Raw genomic sequence first — 15,024 nt, 5'->3', positions numbered from 1 at the left:
TCTTTATGAACCCAAACAAGTTGTGAAAGACACTTCTCTCCTTCTCCTCAGAATATACAGTTCTCTGCCTTTGTAAGAAAAAGTTGGTTTGGTATTAAAAACTGTTAAGGCCTGATTTTCATCTACTCAGTGGTTTTTTTACACCACTCTAGCAGTGTGGTAACAGGGCCTTAAACTGGGTATAATTTTAATTAACACCAGCTTTAAGGCCATGTTACACAGCCAGCAGCCTAAGTCTTAGTGTAAATAAGAATCAGGACTTCAGTGCTGAATGGTAGTGAGTGGAGAAGCAGTATGGCAACTGTATATTTGGTTTTTTAAGTCTAATTAGAAATGTTTTGATGTCTGTCTCATGTTTTTGACCCATTAAGCAGAGCTAGTCATTGCCAATCAGAACTAAGTTCACTCCTAGCTGGATAAGTCCCTTTTCTTTCTTATCAGGAGGCCAGTGATGTGCAGACCAGCATGTGTAAATTGGAAATCCTTTTCCTTTATAGAAAAAGCAGTGTAGCCAATGAAATAGAGTCTAACACAAGAAAAGTTTTTCTACTTTTTTTTTTCTTGTTACTGGATTGCAAACCTTATCTAGTGTTTAAATTTTACAATTGTTAGAAATGTATCTTGTTAGAGTGATAATGAAGTCTGTACATCACATTTCTTTAGTACCGCATGTGCAAGATAAGTACAAGAAGAAAATAATTGTCTGGTCAGAGGTTGTGAGTCTGTGGAGAGGAGAGGCCATTATATGTAGAATACTGTAAACATCTTTCCTTTGTTTGTTTTCTCATCTGTCTGCTATAGAACTAGAAACAGGCTTGGGCATCTACATTTTGAATTTGCAGCCAATAGGAATATGGTGTCTTTAATGTTTTGCCACCTTTCCCTTGCTCATTTCTGATGTTTTCAAGATAAAATATTAAAAATAATGATTTCATTTTAAGAACTCTTGCTCTGCATCTAGGACTGTGAGGAGTAATATGAAGGGAGTAATAACATACATCAGGAATACAATAAAACCCATACAAATCCCAGATTTATCAATGAAACAAATATAAACAAATAAATGCAATTAACTAGCAAGCATTTAAACAGTTTTTTCATTTTGTTAGGTTACAAAGTCCAACACTATGCTCAGTTTTAGTTGGGTCTTTCAAAACAGGATAGACATTTTAAATGCAACTATCATATACACATCAAGCACTTTGCCAGCCCCAAACTTGCATAATTAAAATAAGAAGAAGACAGTAAACCAGTCACCTAGCATTGCCAGACCAGATGTCAGGCTGTGTGGTAAACGAACAATTTGTCTTGCCAGTGTACATTTAGGAGCTTGTGGTAAATGAGGCCCCAGCATTGCCATTACAGCTCACAATAATCTGGATCCTAGTGTTAGGGTTTGAGGCTTTAGGAACTGCTTTCCTGCAAGCTGCTGTAGCAGAAATATACACAAAACATACAGGAAATAGACTCGAATGCAGTGGTCCCCAACCTTTTCGTCTGGCGGGCACCAGACAAAGGATCATGGCAGTGGTGGAGCATCCGCCAAAATGCTGCCGAATTTCGGTGGCATTTCGGTGGCAGTGCCTCTCGATGATGTCACTTGTCGGCAGTGTCGCCGCTGAAATGCCACAGAAATTCAGAGGCTATGCCTCTTGATGACGCTTGTCAGTAGCAAGCGGCATCATCGAGAGGCTTTGCCGCCGAAATACCACCGAAATTCGGCGGCATTTCAGCAGATGCTCCACCGCTGGCCAGGATGCGGGCACATTTAGATGCCCTCGCGGGCGCCATGGCACCTGCGGGCACTGCGTTGGGGAAGCCTGCTCTAATGAATAATGATGATGATCAATCATAGAATATCAGGGTTGGAAAGGACCTCAGGAGGTCATTTAGTCCAACCCTCTGCTCAAAGCAGGACCAATTCCCAACTAAATCATCCCACCCAGGGCTTTGTCAAGCCTGACCTTAAAAACCTCTAAGGAAGGAGATTCCACCACCTCCCTAAGTAACCCAATCCAGTGCTTCACTATCCTCCTAGTGAAAGTTTTTCCTAATATCCAACCTAAATCTCCCTCACTGCAACTTGAGACCATTACTCCTTGTTCTGTCATCTGCCACCACTGAGAACAGTCTAGATCCATCCTCTTTGGAACCCCCTTTCAGGTAGTTGAAAGCAGCTATCAAATCCCTCCTCATTCTTCTCTTCTGCAAACTAAACAATCCCAGTTCCCTCAGCCTGTCCTCGTAGGGCATGTGCTCCCACCCCCTAATCGTTTTTGTTGCCCTCTGCTGGACTTTTTCCAATTTTTCCACATCCTTCTTGTAGTGTACTTCAGTTGAGGCCTCACTAATGTCGAATAGAGGGGAATGATCACATCCCTCGATCTGCTGGCAATGCCCCTACTTATACCGCCCAAAATGCTGTTTGCCTTCTTGGCAATAATGACGATGATGAAAATATATACAAAGGTTCATGACAGAGGGACCTCCAAAAGTTTGGAGACTGGTTCAGATGAGCATTCAGAAAAGAGTAGATGCTTAAAATCTTACTAATCCTCCATTACCTTATCCAGGGCAAGCCCAACAAGAGCACACCCCATCAGTTGTTCTCTGAGGGACAGCCCTGTGGCCTGCTACTCCTACTTCCTCTTCTGTTCATCTTCTCCTTCAATGTCCTCTATCTCACCCAGGCCACATGCCTTCCTTTCCTCTAGGCCTGTCTCTCCACATCTACTCAAGTTCCCCCAGTACCCTCCCTCCCATCAAAATGGGTATGTCCTCACTGTCCAAAGGCCAGATCTTGCATGTAGTGAGCCCCTTCAATATTCCCACAGCAGTCATTAGTAGTTGATTGTGCTCTCTGTTTCAAGGAAGGCACTTAGTACCTTGCCGGATCCACGATATTGCCAACAGCAAATGTTCAAAACTCATGGATCAGGCACAAAAAAAAATTACAAATTATTTTTATTTGCCTTTCAGTTTTTGCATTTTTAGGTGTACTCAAGTCATATTTTCAAGCTTTTCTCTGCAACTGTGAGGGCTAGAAAACATTTTTTTAAGGGAAAGCTGAGATTTTTTTTTTTACATAATCACTTGTCTCCAGGAGCTGGGCCATTATATCAAACAACAAATATCATGAGATTTTAGATTAAGTTATGAGTGTTGGTAACATGGGATGAGGCTCTTCTCCATCCAGCCACATCCAGTACTTCTCTTCCTTGAATCCAAGTGACCATTCAACCCTGATTTCTTTTATGAAATGTACCGAAGAGGTGAAGTTTGATTCCAGGTCTGAACTTCCCCAGAGTGCAGACTGTGGAGTTTTGGATCCAAAGCTTGAACCCCAAAAGGATCAGAAACTGGAAGTTCATTGACATTTGGCCCTGTCCTCAAAAAAGGTGAATTGGTGGTAGTGAGGGGAGGGGATTGGTTTTTTATCATTTCTTCCTTCGTAAGAAATGTTTTGGTATTTTGCCACAAAGGTTATGTTTTATTAAGTCATTATATTGTACTGTGACACGACATGACATTACAACTTGACTGCTTTATGTCACACTGTAGTGATGCATTGTCAACCTATTTGGATGCAACCACCACATCATTGGAATAGAGCTAATCGTCAGATGTAGAAGTGAAGATAAAAAATTTTTTTCAACTCATTTAAATAAAGGAAAAAGTATGAATATCACTGGAGATGTTCAAAATTACAAGAGACTACAATGGAAAAAAGGTAAGATGAGAAATTTTTCAAACAAAATCTTTTCACAGCATTGCTTGGATTAACATAAAAAGTAGTATTAAGAATCCTAGCTCAGAAAAGAAATAAAATATGAAAAACCAAATTTTATCTGTTTGTTATTTCTAGTCGAAATCTGGTCATCAGAATAATTTGAGAGTGGCTTAGTCATCTCAGGTTTACAGAGCATATTGAGTTATTATTGGCTTTTTTCATAAATCTAGCTACTGGGCTTTAAAAGTGAAATAAAATAAAGCAAAGGTTGATCATCATTTTTAACCATTATGAAGGGATTATCATACATGGAAATGTTATCCCAAAACACCATGAAATTTATATCTAAGTTCAATTTTTATGAGCATGTTACTGAATTGTACTTATTATTATTATTATTATAATTAATTTCTAATATGCTCCAGAGGTAAAACATAAGGGATTGTCAACTTTATTTTTAACAAAAGCGTATAACCTTCTTCAATGGGAATTACTCTTAAAAACCAATTATATCAGCCCATTTCCTCTAACTGTCAAATCTATTTAAGTACTTACAAGGCCTCCATCACAATAGTACCCCAACTGCTCAGGATATCTGTGATACAGGTAGAAATAGAATCCAGAACAGTTCAGTGCTTTAATGAGAAGACTTCCTCCTATGCAAGAACAGATCAGGCTTAGGCTATGGTTCAAGGTTCTGATTCAAGATATTATCAAGGCTAGAATTTGGGCTAGTCAACAGTACCAACATTTCATGAGCTGTTTCCACATGAGTTTGTCTCAAAATGGCAGAAATCTTAGAAGATGAAATAATCTTGTGAGGTTTCTGAATTCTAGAATAGTGGAAATATCACAAGATCAATGGTCCTTGCAAGATTTCTTGCACATCCAAACTGGAACCAGAAAATAGAGCTCTCCCAGTTTTGAAGCTGACCTAGGGTTAACACCATGCTCCCCTCAAAAAATTGCCATGGCTCATATGTGATGTTTTTGCTCACCTTTGATTCTAACACAGTTAGAAAGAAACAAATCAATTTATTCTGCATAGACAGAAGCCCATTTGTTAGCTTCTTATCCTGAATAGGAGAGTTCTCCGATTTATCTTAATGCCATTTTCTGAAAGAGTATTCCAACTGAGAAGTTTATTCATATCCTTTTACCAACTGCATCTCCTAATATTTAATTTTCAAACTCCTCCTCTGCCATATCTTGAATTGGAAATTTGTCCCAATATGTAGTAATTTTGGAATAAAGCAAAATCTGACTTTAAATACGTGTATACATATTTTTGCAGCAATCACTTTCCTTCATAAATTCAGCGCTTTCCTCCTGTACAGTGTCTTGCTGATCAATTTACACTTTGAAGATGAGGCCCATAAGAAATCAAGACAAAATCTAATGATTAGACAGAAGGTCAGTTGGGATAGGTGCTGAGGGGCAGTTGGGTAAAGATAATATTTCTTTATAAATTAGAAAACTAAAACTTAAAAATAGCCAGTGTATATATGCATATAAAAAGTATAATGTATGATTCACTGTCTCCTTCCCCATCACCCTTGTTATGTTTATCATCTAAGATGGCAAATTATTTTGGTCAGGGACTGTCTCCTTGTCAAAAAAGCATCTAGCAGAACTGAGCCCTCTCTCCCCGTCATCTTATTTTAAATATGCCTAAACCTCATTGCATGGGAGAAGCAGTGCGCAGAAAACTGGTAGTGGTTGTAGCTGTGACAGTTTTCCCAGTTTTCCCATTGCATATGACGAAGTGGGTATTCACCCACGAAAGTTATGCTCCAATACATCTGTTAGTCTATAAAGTGCCACAGGACTCTTGGTCACTTTTTACAGATCCAGACTAACATGGCTACCCCTCTGATACTAGTTTTCCCACAAACTCTGAAGGCCAACTATTAGAGATACATAGGCATCCAGTACTCAGTGAGTTCATCCAAGAATGACACCACAATGGTCATAAAATCAAAGGAACTATTAAAGCAAAGGGTAGCAAGAGTGTAGGGTAGGTCAATTAAGGAGTTACACTAAGCAATGTTATACAAAAGTGAATAATGTTACTAGGGTACACCAAGAATTAGCAATTCTGATAATAACTCATGGTCCCACTAATCCTTTCGGTCTAAATCAATTCTAATAGTTGAAGGCCATGTGCTGTTCCAGAGGAACTATGTTATGTGGTTATGTATAGGGTTCTGAAGTATGAAGGGTTTATTTATGCTGAGTATCACTCCAGTTTGGTCCTCTTCAGTGCCACAAAAAGGTTTTGATTTTAGGAATGGACCAAACTCAGGTTGTTTATTGGAAACCCAGATACCACATTCATGATGGAGAGAGTACCATCACACCGTATTCTGTACTGTTTGTCTCTCTGTTTAAATGAGATGGTAATTATCATGTAAAAACTCTGTGACAGAATTCTGAAATGTCCATTTAATTTAAGTGTTTGTTAATCTGTTTGTTTTTTTTAATAGAAATCAAACCCTTTATGGAAAGTTGCTTCTTTAAAACCAGCATGTCCCTTATACCATGAAGATATAGAATGCTAATTAGCTTCTGAAACTGTTTAGAATGATTCAGTTAGATCTCTCATTTCCCACTGCCGGTTACACTTTTTATTTTCTTTTTTTTACAAAACAGCAACACTGACATCCAGTGTCTAGTTACATTAATTGCAATTGAGTGGTCCGTAAGGATATTCCTTGTGTAAATCCTATATCTTTACATATTTTCCATGTCTTCTTAAATGTGACCTTGTCATGACAAGCTGGTAGAGAAGCCATCTAAGAGTAATCTTCACTGACAGAACAAACCAAGAAGATAAACACAATAAATAATGCTATAAACATGAAATTATTTGTCTATTCTGAAATTATCAGGTTTCGCCATTACCAAGAGGGAGCCACTGAAGTAGTTATAGAAAGAATATATATTTTAATCAAAAGTATGTTTTCCATTAATTGACACTTAATATATATAGTTAGCTAATTTAGGGCTTTTGTTCTGACCCTATAAACATTTACATATTTTTAACCATACTACTGGGGACAGTTGTAAGTGTTGCAGTGCATAGCATTTGCAAAATTGGGGCCTTATTATTGTGTATCCATGCAGATGTACAAGGAAGGATGTGGTGGAAGAAACCTTATTTTTCTCACATCTCCTGCACAGGAGCTTGTCTCGGTCCCTGTCTACATTAAGAAAATGTGCACTGTTATAAAGGCATTGATGTAGTTATCTGGATGCAGATCGCTATTCTAGATATAATGCATTGGCACTAAATAGGGATTGCACAAGTGCAGCTTAATTAGGTAGCTTTAATAGATTAATAGAGTTTAAAGCCAGAGGAGACCATTAGATTATCTTATCTGACCTCCTTTATATTCTAGGCTATTAAATTTCACTCCGTTATCCCTTTGTGGAGCCCAATAACTTGTGTTTGGCTAAAGCATATCTTCCAGAAATGCATTCAGTCCAATCATCAAGAGATGGAGAATCCACTACTTCCCTTGTTAGTTTGTTTCAATTAATCCCTTAGAAGGGAGATGAAGAAGAGGAAAGTCTCACTAATCTTCTTGAAGATCCTTTTGGTCCCACAAGTGAGAGAAAGCAGCAAATAATGGAGGTGAACCACAGGATACATGACTGGAGTTAAGTTGAAAGTTTTGGTTTTGTGGAACACTGGGCAACATTTTAGTGGAAGATAGAGCTGTATGAATGGTGTGGCCTGCATTGTACAGGATGAGAGGGCTAATCTTATCGGTGAAGACTAGCGGGGTGACAACGAGGTAGTTAAACTAATAACACAAGGGGAAGTTTAGAACCCAAACTCAGTGCAAACTCAGATTCTACACATTGTGAGCAAATTGAGCTGACACGACAAACAAAGTGAAGAGAAGGAACTTTTCAGTTGCTTATATAGCTATGCTAGGAATCTGGGAAATATGCAAGAGGAATGGAAATTTACACTGATGTGAAGAAAATTGATATATCTGGCATTACTGAAACCTGGTGGGATGCTTTACATGATTGTATTGTTAAAATCATGGGTTATAACTTGTTCAGTAAGGATAGAGTGGTTAAAAGAGATGTATGGGGGGTAGTGGTGGGGGGGTGCAGGAGGTAAAGACAGCATTATCATTTTTAGCGTAATTGATAATTCAGAAGTGTGGGATCTTGAATGCATAAGAATCAGTGTGTTAAGTAAAAAAGCCCAAGAGAGCCTTCTGGTGTAGATCTATTGCAGACCACTAACTCAAACCAGAGAACAGGATAAATTACTCTTTAACCATCTGTTTAAAATGTGTGGAGAGAAAAATTGTGTTGTTCTATGGGACTTCAATTTGGGATGCATATACTGGAAGCTTTATACAACCAGTAGTGGAACATTAGAGTGTCTAAAAATTATAGATAATTTTCTAATACAAAATGTATTGCATTAGGTAACTATTTTGGATCTCATTATGATGGGTAAAAATGAATTAATTGGAGCTTATAATATTCAAGATGGGCAAACAGAATACAGTTCCAATCAGTAATATATACACTTGGGGCTTCAAAAGGCTAATTTCCCAAAGCTGTGGAAATTATTAAGTGATAGGTATTGAAGAAAAAAATACATAGAAAAATACAAATGACAATTAGGAGTTCTTTGAAAAGTGTTCATTACATAGCCAAAAAGCCACGATACTACAATTAAAAAACTAACAAAATAACCCGGACAACTTTGGTCAAAAGCCCATCCTGATTCAATGGTAAAGTGAAGGCAGAAATTAGAAAAAAAAAATGCTTAACAAATAGAAAAAAGGGGAAGTAGATAGCAATCAATATACATTAGAAGTTATGAAAAATAGAATATTGATAAGGGAAGCTAAAGAGAAAACAGACTCTGGTTAGCAGGGCTAAGGACAATAAGAAGGAATATTTTAAATATATAAGGAACAAAAATTAAAAGCACAGCAGAACCTCAGAGTTACAGATACCTCAGGAATGGAGGCTCTCTGTAATTCTGAAATGTTTGCAACTCTGAACAAAATTCATCTCCGATTCCAGCATTTCACAATCTGGGCCAGGTTCCAGAGGCAGCTAAGCAGCTTCTGTGATAAATGAAGGGGGTGGGGAGGTTCCTTTTATGGACACCCAGCCAGCCAGTAGTTATAAAATCTCTTTTAGTAGCTGTTCTCTAATTGCTCTACCTGTAAAGGTTTAAAAAGTCTCACTGCATAGGTAAAAGGAAGTGAGTGGGCCCCTGGCCAAAAGAGCCAATGGGAAGGCTAGAACTTTTTAAAATTGAAAAACTCCCCTTTTGTCTGTTTGTTGTTGTTCTCCCAGGGAGAGGCAAACAGGGCAGCAACTATGTTGTAAGAAGCTTGAAAAATCCTCGGTATCATACCTACAAACTACTCATTTGAAACCCAAGATATATAAGTAGATCTGGAAATGTCTAGGAAGATGCAATTAGGTTTATCTCTTTTCATTTCTTCCAGTCAGTCCTTAACTCTGATGTTCATATCTTTGAGATTCTACTGTATCTTAAACTGGTTACATAGGGTACCATTTAATCTAAAGTTCCATCTCAGTAATACCTTAATTTACAGCATTTAGGTTGGCCAGAGGAAACACATGTAGAAGGAAAATATCTGCAGATTTCATACACTCAGGGCCGGTGCTACCATTTAGGCCAACTAGGCGATTGCCTAGGGCGCCAAGATTTGAAAGCGCCAAAAAATGGCACCCCCAATTTTGTTTAAAGCATTTCAGTGGCTTCTGCACTGGGAGGAGAGGGAGTCTGAGCCGCTGGCAGCCAGTCCAGGGGTTCCTCTGGGTCAGCGCGTCGCCCAGGGCTGGTGCAACCATTTAGGCAAAGTAGGCAGCCGCCTAGGGCACCTAGTGATTGGGGGAGCCTAAAAGTCCCCTCAGGCAAGGAGGTGGAGTGGAGGTGAGCTGGGTGAGGGGGGGCGAGCGGGGAGGGCTGCCCACAGTAACGGGGGGATGGGTGCACAAGGTAACAGCTCCCTGCCCCAGCTTACCTCCACTCTGCCTCCTCCGCTGAGCACACAGCCCAGCTCTAAGTCTCCTCCAGTCAGCGCCGCAAGCCTGGGTGGGGAGGAGAATTAGGGCAGTGCCAGCGTGCTCAGTGGAGGAGGCAGAGCCGACGTGAGATCGAGCGGGCTACCCAGGCAGGGTTAGCTGCCATGGCGGAGGGAGAAAGGGGGGAAGTCTCCCCAGGCAGTCTTAGCTGCCATGGCGGAGGGGGAGAGAGCGGAAGTCTCCCTAGGTAGGGTTAGCTGCCGTGGCAGGGGGGGAAGTCTCCCTAGGCAGGGTTAGCTGCCGTGGCGGGGGGGGGAAGTCTCCCTGGGCAGAGTTTGTTGCTGTGGGGGGCCAGGGGGGAGAGGGGTTAGCTGTCGTGGTGGGGGAGTAGTTGCTGCAGGGGGGGCTCCCCGGGTCGGATGCTGAGTTAGCTGCCGTGCAGGGGGCAGGGTCAGCTGGGTGGGGGGTGCAAGGTGGAAGTTTCGCCTAAGGTGCGAAACTTCCTTGCACTGGCCTCGCGCTGCTGCCGGCAGCCAGTCCAGGGGTTCCCCTGCATCAGTGCCCTGCCGTTGGCAGGCAGCTCAGGGGTTCCCTGGGTCAGTGCACTGCCACCAGCCCAGGGGTTCGGGCTGCCGACGGCACGTTGACCCAGGAGAACCCCTGAGCTTCCTGCCTGCGGCTCAGACTCCCTCCCAGCACAGCGGCCGCTCCATCCTATGCGAATCTTCTCATTGCCAGCAGTGGTGCCAGTGGCTGGGCAGAGCTCCGCAGCTCTGCTTAGCGCATGTGGCATGAGCCTGGTGATGGGCGCGACAGCAGGGCTTCTGGAGAAGAGGTGAGGTGGGGTGGGGAGGTGTTGCACGGCTCCCAGGGGGCGGGGAGCTGCCACAGGGGGTGGGCACCTCAGGGCAAGGGGGGGAGCTGCTGCGGGGGAGGCTCCTCAGGTCGGGGGGAGCTGCCATGGGGGGGTGTCTTAGGACGGAGCTGCCGCAGGGCTGGGAGTGGGGGCACAAAGTGGAAGTTTCACCCAGGGCACAAAACTTCCTTGCACCGGCCCTGCATACACTAAGTATAACTCACTTCTTCCACATATAGGACACTTAAGGTTTTGTATATTTAGGCTGGAAATTTATGAGTACACTAGATTTAATACATCGAAACAATGTCTGCTGCTTACAAAAGTTGCAGACAATCCCAAGCTGAGAGGGGGTGTCAGAACTTTAGAATATAGCATTAGAATTCAAAATGACCTTAATAAATTAGAGAATTGGTCTGAAATCATCAAGATCAAATTCAATAAAGACAAATGCAAAGTACTTTTACACTTAGGAAGGAAAAATCAAATGCACAGCTGCAAAATGGGAAATAACTGGCTCACTGAATAGGATTTGGAGGGCATAGTAGATCACAAATTGAATATGAATCAATATGATGCAATTTCAAAACAGTATAATATTATTTTTGGGTGGATTACCAGGAGTGTTGCAAGAAAGACACAGAAGGTAATTGTGCCACTTTTCTCAGTACTGTTGAGGCCTCAGCTGAAGTATTGTTTCCCAGTGATGGGTGCCACACTTTAGGAAAGATGTGGTTACATTGAAGAGAGTCCAGAGGAAAACAAAACAAAACAAAACTATAAACAGTTTAGAAAACCTGACCTATGAGGAAAGATTACAAAAAATGGCCATGTTTAGTCTTGAGAAAAGTAGACTGTGGGGGGACATGATAACAGCCTTCAAATATGTTAAGATCTACTATCAAGAGAAGGGTGAGCAATTGTTTTCCATGCCCACTGGAAGTAAAACAAGCCATAATGGGCTCAATTTGAAACTGTAGACATTTAGGTTAGACCAGGGGCGGCTCCAGGCCCCAGCACGCCAAGCGTGTGCATGGGGCAGCATGCTGCGGGGGGCGCTCTGCTGGTCACCGGGGAGGCGGCATGCCTGCGGGAGGTCCACCAAAGCTGTGGGAGCAGCAGACCCTCCACAGACACACCTGCAGGACCGGCGACTGGCAGAGCATCCCCTGCAGCATGATGCCGTGCTTGGGACGGCGAAATATGTAGAGCCACTCTTGGTTAGACATTAGTAAAAAAAATATATTATTATTATTAAAAGCAGCAAAGAGTCCTGTGGCACCTTATAGACTAACAGAAGTATTGGAGCGTGAGCTTTCGTGGGTGAATACCCACTTGCATTTGTCGAAGTGGGTATTCACCCACGAAAACTCATGCTCCAATACTTCTGTTAGTCTATAAGGTGCCACAGGACTCTTTGCTGCTTTTACAGATCTAGACTAACACGGCTACCGCTCTGATACTTTATTATTATTATTACTTTATTATAAGAGTAGATAAACTCTGGATTAGGCTTCCAAAGGAAGTTATGGAATCCCCATCATTGAAGCTTTTTAAGAACAGGTTGGACAAACACTGTCAGGGATGGTCTAGGGGCATTGGGCCTGGCTCAGTGCAATGGGCTGGACTTGATGACTTCTTGAGGTCCCTTCCAGACCTAGATTTCTATGATTCTTTTCCCCTTTCTCTCTTTCCTTTCTACGTGATTCCCAGTGCCCCTCTCACTTTACATGCTTTACTGCAACAATTCCTTTTATCTCTTGCCCCTCCAGAAAAATCCAAAAATGAAGTTGTAATATAAATTAGAGAAGTGAATAAAAGTCCCCAAAACAAACAAGATAAGGAACGAACAAGTTGTATACAAGCTGCTATTACCCTGACTACTTTGCTTGTGTGTATCATAACCTTAGTCCCAGATTTGGACCTTAGCGTCCAAAATATGGGGGTTAGCATGAAAACCTCCAAGCTTAGTTACCAGCTTGGACCTGGTACTTGCTGCCACCACCCAAAAAATTAGAGTGTTTTGGGGCACTCTGGCCCCCCTGAAAAACCTTCCCTGGGGACCCCAAGACCCAAATCCCTTGAGTCTCACAACAAAGGGAAATAATCCTTTTCCCCTTCCCCCCTCCAGGTGCTCCTGGAGAGATACACAGACACAAGCTCTGTGAAACTACACAGAGTGACTTCCCCTCTCTGTTCCCAGTTCTGGAACAAAAAGTACTTTCCTCTTCACCCAGAGGGAATGCAAAATCAGGCTAGCCAATTCAACACACACACAGATCTCCCCGATCTCTTCCTCCCACCGATTCCCTGGTGAGTACAGACTCAATTTCCCTGAAGTAAAGAAAAACTCCAACAGGTCTTAAAAGAAAGTTTTATATAAAAAGAAAGAAAAATACATACAAATGTGCTCTCTGTATTAAGATGATGCAACACAGGGTCAATTGCTTAAAAGAATATTGAATAAACAGCCTTATTCAAAAAGAAGACAAATCAAAGCACTCCAGCACTTATATTCATGCAAATACCAAAGAAAAGAAAACCATAGAACTTACTATCTGATCTCTTTGTCCTTACACTTAGAAACAAAAGATTAGAAAGCAGAACTACTTCTCCAAAGCTCAGAGACAGCAGGCAGAGACAAAACAAAGACAAAAGACTCAGAGACACAATTCCCTCCACCCAAAGTTGAAAAAATCCGGTTTCCTGATTGGTCCTCTGGTCAGGTGCTTCAAGTGAAAGAGACATTAACCCTTAGCTATCTGTTGATGACACGCCCCCCAAATTGCAGACAGTGGGGAAGCTCACTGGCGGCGATTTCCTTCTAGAACTTGAAAATAAACAGATTAATACAACACATAGACCTTTACATATACTCCTAAGTATATAACTAACAGACTTCTACATTTTAAGAACACTTTTTAACTACTGAATTCTGGGAAACTCTCACAGGAGAGTGCATCAGCTACTTTGTTAGAAGCTCCTGTGATGTGTTGAATTTCAAAATCAAAATCTTGGAGAGCTAAACTCCAACGAAGAAGTTTCTTGTTGTTCCCCTTGGCAGTATGAAGCCACTTTAGTGCAGCATGGTCAGTTTGTAGTTGGAACCGCCGTCCCCAAACATATGGGCGTAGCTTTTGCAGGGCGTACACAATGGCATAGCATTCCTTTTCACTGACTGACCAGTGACTTTCCCTCTCAGACAGTTTCTTGCTGAGGAACACGACAGGATGGAAGTTGGGATCTGTTGCTTCCTGCATGAGCACTGCTCCTATACCACGCTCAGATGCATCTGTGGTTACTAGGAATGGCTTGTCAAAATCCGGGGCCCTGAGTACAGGGTCAGACATGAGTGTTGCCTTAAGTTGGGTAAAGGCCTTTTGACACTCATCAGTCCACTTAACTGCATTTGGCTGGGTCTTTTTGGTCAGGTCGGTCAGTGGGGCAGCGATTTGGCTGTAGTGTGGTACAAATCGCCTGTAGTATCTGGCCAAGCCTAAGAAGGATTGGACCTGTTTCTTTGACCTTGGGACAGGCCACTTTTGGATAGCATCCACCTTGGCCTGTAGGGGGTTTATGGTTCCTCGACCCACCTGGTGCCCCAGGTAAGTCACTCTGTTTTGGCCTATTTGACACTTTTTGGCCTTAACAGTTAGTCCGGCCTGCCTGATGCACTCAAAGACCTTTTCCAGGTGTAGTAGGTGTTCGGGCCAGGAGTCTGAAAAAATGGCCACATCATTGAGGTAGGCAACTGCAAATTCTCCCAGTCCAGCTAGTAGACCGTCTACCAGCCTCTGGAAGGTGGCGGGTGCATTTCGAAGGCCGAAAGGAAGGACATTGAATTCATACACCCCCGCATGGGTGACGAATGCTGGCCTCTCCTTGGCAGGTTCATCTAGCGGTACTTGCCAGTACCCCTTGGTTAAGTCTATTGTAGAGATGAACTGGGCACGTCCCAACTTTTCCAATAGCTCATCGGTGCATGGCATTGGATAGTTGTCCGGACGAGTTACAGCATTTAGCTTACGGTAGTCCACGCAAAAGCGTATTTCCCCATCTGGTTTGGGTACCAGAACCACTGGAGATGCCAATGCATTGGTAGATGAGCGGATTATACCCATCTGTAGCATGTTCTGGATCTCCCGTTCTATAGCAGCTTGGGCATGAGGAGACACTCGGTAGGGTGGGGTTCTGATTGGGTGAGCATTACCTGTATCAATGGAGTGGTATGCCCGTTCAGTCCGTCCTGGGGTGGCTGAGAACAATGGGGCAAAGCTAGTGCACAGCTCCTTGATTTGTTGCCGCTGCAGACGTTCCAGGGTGGTTGAGAGGTTCACCTCTTCCACGCCACCGTCTTTTTTTCCATCGTAGTAGACACCGTCAGGCCACTCAGCAT

The sequence above is a fragment of the Gopherus evgoodei genome, chromosome 3 (assembly GCF_007399415.2).
Source record: "Gopherus evgoodei ecotype Sinaloan lineage chromosome 3, rGopEvg1_v1.p, whole genome shotgun sequence".
Taxonomy (NCBI): domain Eukaryota; kingdom Metazoa; phylum Chordata; order Testudines; family Testudinidae; genus Gopherus; species Gopherus evgoodei.
The sequence above is the reverse complement of the archived record's forward strand: the minus strand, read 5'-3'. Positions refer to the sequence as shown.